Genomic DNA, 9,285 nt, shown 5'->3' on the forward strand with positions numbered 1-9,285 from the left:
CCACCAGGAGCAAAATGGTAGGAGCCTTCTGCAGGTAGGACTAGTCCCCAGAAAGACCACTGGTCCCTCAGCAACCCAGAAACAGAGGAAAGGGGTCAGATGCCCTGAAACCTGAGAATGCCACGTAGATGCTGGGCCAGCCGTGACTGAGGCCACTCTCAGAAACCTGGACCTGGCTCTCTGCAAGAGAATCAGAGGGGGTGATCTGGGGCTCTACCAGAGACCTCCCTAGGAGGACCCCTTGCCCTCAACCCAGGCTCCCAGAGGCCCCTTTGGATTCCCAATGGAAATTACTATATTTCCAGCCTACTGACCTCATCCTCCCCAGGCCTGGTGTCCAGGTAGTAGGAACTGTCTTCCATCAGTCCCAGACCCTAAGGGCCCATACTAACTCTCTGTCTTGACTCAAGGGGGGGGCAGCCCCCAGTAGGGCAGACATCATCTCCCCCCAGTTCCTGGCATGCCCTCTTGTGCCCATGAGAAAGGGCACTCCCCCTTCCTAATGGCCAGTCCTTTCTCATGTGGCTCAGCCAAGGCAGCCAAATCAGACCTGCTGGGTGGGGAACAATAACCATCCCCCTCCCCCAAAAGCAGCGCCCCCCCCCCCCAGGCAGACACAGGGAGACCAGAGGCCTGGCTTCTCCCAAGAGAGGAGTCTGAGATTCCTCAGCCCCAGACAGCTCCATCTGGCCCTGAGCCCGGCTTCTCCTCCTCCTGCCATTTGCCAGACTTGTCCTCAAAGGAACCCCCTGCTCAGGGTCCTTGAAGCTGTTTCCATCTCCCAACAATTCTCCTGGAGAATTTCCAGACTTTTTTTTTTTACAAAATTTTTTCTTACTATTTTATTTCTTTTCTAATTATATACAATAGTAGTTTCTACATACCATTTTTGTAAGGTTTTGAATTTTACAATTTTTCCTCCACCCTCCCTTCCCTCCCCCATCCCCCCAGAGAAGGCAGTCCAATAAACTTTACATTGTTTCCATGCTATACACTGATCACAAATGAATGTATTGGGAGAGAAATCCTATCCTTGAGGAGAAAATAAAATATTAGAGATAGCAAAATTATGTAGTATATGAGACATATTTTTTATAAAAAATAATTGAAGGTAATAGACTTTGGTCTTTGTTCAAACCCCATGATTCTTTCTCTGGATACAGATGGTATGCGTGAAGGCAGCATTCCCCGACAACTCCGACCCCCAACCCCCAAAAAACAAACAAATGAGGGCTCTAGCCAAAATTGAGAGGGGCAGAACCCACAGAAAGACTGAGTGATACATTTTCCCAGTTCAAGATAACTTAGAACCTCCACAGGAAAGGTGTGCTTCACCAAGACCTGGGGTGGGAAAAAAAGCCACTGCACAGTCCAGCCCAGCCCAGAGATCACCAGCAACAGCTTGAAGGGGAGAGGAGAGAACTCTGCTGCACCTGGGTGAGTGTGGAGTGAGGAGCATCGACCACAGAACCTGCAGGGAGAATCGGAGAAAGTATCCTGCACCACCAGAGAAGGTAAGGGAAGTCTGCAGAGATTTCTCTGCTCATCTCTTCAGGACATAGACCCAGTACTTGTATTGCTGGATCAAAGAATATCCACGTTTTTATTGCCCTTTGGGTGTAATTCCAGATTACTCTCCAGAAAGGTTGGATGAGTTCACAGCTCCACCAACAATGTATTAGTGTCTAAGATTTCCCACTTCCCTTCCAACATTGATCATTGTCCTTTCTGGCCATATTGGCCAGTCTGAGAGGTGTGAAGTGGTACCTCAGAGATGATTTAATTTGCATTTCTCTGATCAGTAATGATTTAGAACAATTTTTCATATGACTATGGATAACTTTGATTTTTCTCATCTGTAAATTGCCTCTGTATATCCTTTGAACATTTGTCAGTTGGGGAATGGCTTGTTCCTCAGTTCTCTACATATCTTAGAAATGAGTCCTTTGTCAGAAATATTAGGTGTAAAAATTGTTTCCTCATTTACTCCATTTATTTTGATCTTGATTACAATGGTTTTGTTTGTTCAAAAGCTTTTTAATTTAATGTAATCAAAATTATCTAAATTGCTTTTAATGAATTTAGTTACAATTTCTCCTAGCTCATTAAAGTAATTTTTTGGAAGTTTGATTGGTAAGGTAGATTGGTAAATAAGTAGACTAATTTAGGTAGAATTGTCATTTTTATTATATTAGCCCAGCCTATCCATGAGCAGGTGATGTTTGCCCAGTTATTTAAATCTGATTTTATTTGTGTGAAGAGTGTTTTATAGTTGTATTCATTGAGTTTCTAAGTCTGCCTTGGCAGGGAGACTCCCAAGTATTTTATATTATCTGAAGTTACTTTAAATGCAATTTCTCTTTTTAGCTCTTTCTTTTGTATCTTGCTATTAATATGTAGAAATATTGAAGATTTATGAGGATTTATTTTATGACCTACAACTTTCCTTAGAGTACTAATCATTTCTAGTAGCTTTTTAGATATTTTTTAGAATTCTCTAGGTATGCTATCATGTCATTTGCAAAAAGAGTGCAAGTTTTGTTTCTTCCTTCCCAATTCTAATTCCTTCAATTTCTTTTTCTTCTCTTACTGCTAAAGCTAACATTTCTAACAAAATATTGAATAGTAGTGGTGAGAATGGGCATCCTTGTTTCACCCTGATCTTATTGGGAATGCCTCTAGCCTATCCCCGTTGCATATAATGCTTGTTGATGGTTTCAGATAGTTAACTGCTAATTATTCTAAGGAACAATCCATTTATTCCTACACTCGATAGTGTTTTTAGTAGGAATAGATGTTATATTTTGTCATAGGCTTTTTCAACATTTCTTGAGATAATAATATGATATCTGTTAGGTTTGCTTTTGATGTAGTTAATTATACTAATAGTTTTCCTAGTACTGAACCAACCCTGCATTCCTGGGATAAATCCTGCTTGGTCATAGCATATCCTAGTGATAACTTGCTGTAATCGCTTTGCAAAGATTTTATTTAAAATTTTTGCATCCATATTCATTAGGGAAATTGATTTATAATTTTCTTTCTCTGTTTTGACTCTTTGTGGTTTAAGTATCAGCACCATAATGGAGTCATAGAAGAAGTTAGGTAGAGTTCTGTCTTCACCTGTTTTTCCAAAGAGTTTATAAAGAATTGGAACCAATTGCTTCTTAAATGCTTGAGAGAATTCACTTGTGAATCCATCTGACCCTGGAGATTTTTTCTTAGGTACTTAGTTCAATGGTAGCTTGTTGAATTTACTTTTCTGAGATAGGTTTATTTAGGTATTTAATTTCCTCTTCATTTAACCTGGGCAACTTATATTTTCATAAATATTCATCCATTTCACTTAGATTATCAAATTTAGTGGCACAGAGTTGGGTAAAATAATTCTGAATTATTATTTTAATTCCCTCCTCATTGGTGGTGAGTTCACCACCTTTTTTCATTTATGATACTAGAGATTTGCTTTCCTTTTTTAAATCACATTAACCAAAGGTTTATCAATTTTATTGGTCTTTTCATAAATCCAACTCTTGATTTTATTAATGAGTTCAATAGATTTCTTGCTTTCAATTTTATTAATTTCTCCTGTAATTTTTAGAATTTCTAATTTGGTATTTAATTGAGGTTTTTAATTTGGTCTTTCCCCATTTTTTAGTTGCATATTTAATTCATTGGTTTCCTCTTTCTCCAACTTATTCATGTTAGCATTTAAAGATAGAATATATGCCCTGAAAACTACCCTGGCTGTATCCCATAAGTTTTGGTATGTTGTCTCATTATTGTTATTATCTAGGATGAAATCATTAATTCTTTCTATAATTTGTTGCTTCATCCACTCATTCTTTAAAATGAGGTTATTTAGTTTTCAATTACTTTTAGGTCTGTCTCTCCATGGCCCTTCATTGCATGTGATTTTTATTGCATTATGATCTGAGAAGGAAGTATTTACTATTTCTGCCTTTCTGCATTAGATTATAAGGTTTTTATGCCCTAGTACGTGGTCAATTTTTGTGTAAGTGCCATGTGCTGCAGGAAAAAAAAAAAAAAAAAGATATCCTTTTCTATCGCCATTCAATCTTCTCCAAAGATCTATCATGTCTAGGTTTTCTAACATTCTATTTACTTCCTTAAATTCCTTCTTGTTTATTTTAGTTAGATTTATCTAAATCTAAATTTATCTCTAATCTGAGAAAGGGAAGTTGAGAATTCACACCAGTAGAGTTTTGCTGTCTATGTCTTCCTGTAACTCATTCAGTTTCTCTACGAATTTGGATGCTATACCATTTGGTGCATACATATTTAGTATAGAAATTGTCTATGGTCTCTTTTAGGAGGATATAGTCTCCTTCCTTATCTCTTTTAATGAAATCTATTTTAGCAGCTGCTTTGTCTGAGATAAGGATTGCTACCCCTGCCTTCTTCACTTTGTCTGAGGCAAAATATGTTTTGCTCCAACCTTTTCCCTTTGCTTTATGTGTCTCTCTGCTTCAAATGAGTTTCTTGTAAGCAGTGTATTGTAGGATTCTGGTTTTTAATCCACTCTGCTATTCACTTATGTTTTATAGGAGAATTCATCCCATTCACATTCAAAGTTATAATTACTAACTCTTTTTTGCCCTCCATGTTATCTTCCCTCTATTTTTATTTTCCCCCCTTTTTTTACTTTATCTATATTCCCCAGTATTTTACTTCTGAATAGCACCTTCTTCAGCACCCCTTATCTCAGTTTCCTGGCTTCTTCCTGGATGTGTTGGCATGGCCCTTCATAGGGAGACCAAAAGACCCTCTGAATCCCTAAAAAATTCATTCTCTGATCCAGGCAGGATGGGGTGGGGGAGGTGAATGTTGGATTGATTTGGGTACCCCAGATGAAGCAAAGGAACAATGAGAACAGAGCAGTGAGTAGTAGAAAAAAAGGGATAAGAAAGGCAATCTCTCTTTTTAAAATGCAGCTGTGTTTAAGTCCAAATTTTCTCCCTCTTACCACCTCCTCCTCATTCCAATCCCCTGAGTCTGTATGTCTTGTGTCTGGGGTCTTTGTGATTCCATTGGACAGTTGTGATGAAGGCTTCCTTGGGGGTCTGAATTAGACTCATTCTTCATCTCCCCCTTCATTCCTCCCTAGGAGAGCTCACTACTCTGGTCAGAGACCTCCAAGGTTCTGCCTCCTTCCTGGTCCTCTTCCCCAGGGAGATTATAGAGCTGTGATCAGCTCTTCTGGGATACATTGCTCACTCAATAAACATTGAAGAAGCACCTACTATGTGCTACCCTCTGGGCTAAACCCTGTACATGTTGAAAACCTTTCCTCATTCAGGCCATGCCTTCATTCTCCAGCTGTTTCTACAGAGAAGGTGTGTTGATGGTTCCTTCATGTCCTGGTGGCTACCCACATTTCCTGGTTTCTAAATATTTAAGTTCCTTTATTGCAGCAAGAATCTTGACCCTCTGCAGACCCCAAAGACAAAGACCTGGGAAGAAAAATTCCATTCTCTCCACCTCAACAGATTTTGGTAATGGTTGCCTTTCTCTCTCTCTCTCTCTCTCTCTCTCTCTCTCTCTCTCTCTCTCTCTCTCTCTCCCTCTCTCTCTGTATGTGTGTATTTATTTTACTTTTCTTCAATTTGATTTATTTACTTTTCAATTATATGGAAAGATAGTTTTCAACATTCATTTTTACATCCTCAGTTTGGGCCCTAGGGATATCAAAGGCAGCTTTGCCACCCCAAGAGGGAGCTTGAGAACTGGGCAAGGGTCCCAGGGATGAATGCCATCTAATAAATCCCTGAGGAACACACCCTGGTATCTACTGGACCTAAACACCAACAATACTGGTGGTAACAGGTCCAGAGCTCTAACTACAGGTCATTGTGAATGACCCTCCTGGGGACACCAATGGAAATGATCCCTGACAAACCATAGCTTGAGAACTGACCCTGAAATCAAGAGGGGGGGACACACCCCAGATCATTGCTCTGTAGCCTTTCTCTTCATGTCCCCACCAATAGCCCAAAGGACTTAGCTTTCACAGTCCATAGACATACAAATGCTCCTCTCCCTCCACCTCTTTCTGGTGCCCATGGGCTGGTCTTTGGCTTCCCCAAACTAGAGCCTGGGGGTAGGGTGGGGGCTCTAGTGCCTTAGCTCCTTGCTAAGCCCAGCTTGTACAACAATGTCCTCTACTGTCAAAGGCCTTAAAATGGGACTATTTGCCCACAGGGAATAAGTTTCTGTATGTTCAGAGAGATGCCCGGTATATATGGGAATGTATCACCAGTTACTAATGCTCAGAAAAAGGAAAAATCACACAGTCTGGAAGAATCCATTAGCCTGGATGATGGAGAGGAGAATTTTAGGGTTCCCCATAGGAAGTCCAACAAGTTGAGATGTAGCCTCCTAAAAGAACCTGTGGAGTCACTCTGAGAAGGGGGAGGAGAGGTTTGGAAAAGAATGGAGGAATGCCATATAAGCCTAGAGAGGCCCCCAGGTCTTGGGGGAGCAGATGCCCTATTTACTTCCAGCTGCTTCAGGTGTCCACAAAGAACAAGGGATGCCCACACAGGGTCAGAGGTCTTGGGGTCCAAGGGTGGGAGAAAGTGTGTTGATGTGCAGCTGGCAGCCACCATATGTGTGAGCACAGACCCGGGGGGGGAGCTAGCCAGTAGCTCCCCTAGTGATGACAAGGTCATTCTGAGCCCCTGGACTGAGGACTCAGAGAGACCCCAAGAAGACCCTGAGATGGCCTCAATCTGCCCTCCCCACCTCCCTGGCAGGACCTGAGGCAAACCTGCTGGGAGCTATCTCAGGGAGCTGGTCTAGGGTTTCCTTCTGGACAAGGGAGGTCTACAATGTTTCCTCTTTCTCTGATGTCTTGACCTCTGAGAGACTAACAGGAGTTTCCATGGATTTTTGGCTTCCAGGAGAACATCTCCAACATCCTCCTGGTTTCCCCAGACTTGTGTCCCCCCATGTGTGAAGAACATCAAGGGGCTGTCCTCTATGACCATGGCTGATTTCCTACCAGAGCCTCTTACTCCATTGCTGCTTTGTTGGCTGCTCAGGGACATGGACACTTATCTCAGGACCTGACCCATCCCAAGGATGGATTCCTGGCCGAGCCTGAAGTTCTGGCCTGCACTGACCATGGTAGTCTCTGGGTCAGACCTCACTGAAGTTTCCTGGGGGGCTCCAAGAGTAGAGTGAATGGGAAGTGATTCTCCCAACTGGAGAAACAAGAGTGGTGTTTGACAGGGACTGAACCTGTAACACCCCTGGACATCTTCAATGCTCATCCACTGGCCAGCACAACGGATGACTCAGTTTCCTGAGTCATCGATTCCACAAGAAATAGCCAGTCATGGGTTCCATAAAGTCCACTGGGGAGCAGGAACAAGAATGAGGGAGAAGTTTTGAGGTCTTACTGACTAAGAGAGCTCACTCTCCGGGGGGGGGGGGGGAACCTCCCTGCCCAGCTGAGAGGGGCTGAGGCTGACAGGGAGAAGTGGAGTAGTAGCATTCTCCCCCAAGGTCACATCCAGTCAGACCCACTGGGCTTCTCTCTATCAGAGTCAGGAAGAAACTTTAGATCCATCCCACATTGGTGCTCAGGTTTGACCCAGGAGTCATCCTCAGTCCCCAGAGGAGTGTTTCTTGGAAACCCTCTTACCGACCTAATACATATATAGATATATAACTAAAATGTAATATATGCAATATATCATATATAAAACACACTTAAGTGTATGTGTCTGGTTGACTTTAGCCTAGTTCACAGATATTCTTTGTCCCTTTAGCTCCATCCTCAAGGTCTCTAATCCACCCTCATTCCCCACTCTCAGAAGGTCACCATGGATCCCATTTTGCTTAGCAGGTAGAGATGAATATTAAAGGGAAATAGAATAAGCATTTAAGTCCTGCCTGCTAAGGACCAGGGGATACATGGGGTGTTCAGGGAGGACCAGCACCTCCAGGATGAGGTATGATGAGGCCTTTCCAGGGCCTTTGGTGTCCACTTTTCCCCCAACTCTGATATATGGTTCTAAGGAGTTGCATACCTTTGTTGTGCCAGCAGGTAGGCCAGGCTGAGGGGAAGGGACAGGCCTTAAATCCCATTAGTGAGATATGGGTGTGTATCCCCCCAGCATGGGAAGACTTCTCTAGCAATGGAGAAATGAGAACAATTATTTCCTCCTACCATGAATTGGCTCTTGGAAGTCCTTAGAGCTTGGTCAGATATCAAGGATGCCAAGGCGGGCCATCACTACTCACCCTGACTGCCACTGCACTTTGATGACTCTGGAAGAGAGAGTGAGGTGGATGACTCTGTGCAAACCTGATGATGTCTTTTAGCAGCAATTTCCTATAATCAGACAGAGATTTAGGTCTATATAATCTAAAAGTTCTGAAAATGCCACGTAGTGTTTATAATTTTATAGTGGTAACAATAAGAAAAACATTACAGAAAAATTTAAAAATTGGCCTTATTACACAAATGATTTTATAACAATATCTTTGTGATGTAAATATATAATATCTCAAATTGCATATAGCAGTAAATCTTTTAAAAATAATTTTCTCTCTTAATATGCTCATGTATTACCTATGTTCAAATAAACAGAAGCAAAAACCCATTGCTTCCAGATTCCTTTTTAAAACATCTTTCACTGATTCTTAAACAATTTGCATACATTACTACAGAAGCTCTGCATTTCAGACTCACAAACAATTTACTCAAAGGTAATATTTAGTTATCATTGCAGAAATTTAAAAAGGAGAATTTAATTTTTTTTTCAAATAGGAGCTTTCTTAATTAGAGTTGCTCACCTGAAATGTCAGTTGATCTATTCAGACTATGTATGTCAGTCTATATGATTTTTGTCTGCAGAAGGCTAAAGAAAGTCTCCTGTCAGGATAAGGAGGGTGATAGGTTCATCATCTGCTCTGACCAAACCATCTCTGGAAAGGTTCAGGCCTGGGGAGATTATTGTATAAGGGGAAGAGTAGAGAGAAGATGGGAGGAGGGTGAGGTCATACAAGAATGACAGTGAAGGAGCATAATGATGTTTATGCTGGGAACATGGGGCTTGGCAAAGGGGTGAAGATACAATACTTTACCTGACACCTTTTACAAAGTTAATACAGTCTTAGGCTACAGAAGTCTCCTGTCAGGGTAAGGAATGTGACAGGTTCATTGACTTCTCTGACCAGACTATCTCCAGTTGTGTTCAGTTCTGGGGACCTCGTTGTAGTAGATGAAGTATTTGGAGAGCAAGGTACATAGCA

Source organism: Macrotis lagotis, unplaced genomic scaffold (genome assembly GCF_037893015.1).
Source record: "Macrotis lagotis isolate mMagLag1 unplaced genomic scaffold, bilby.v1.9.chrom.fasta BILBYCTG047, whole genome shotgun sequence".
Taxonomy (NCBI): domain Eukaryota; kingdom Metazoa; phylum Chordata; class Mammalia; order Peramelemorphia; family Peramelidae; genus Macrotis; species Macrotis lagotis.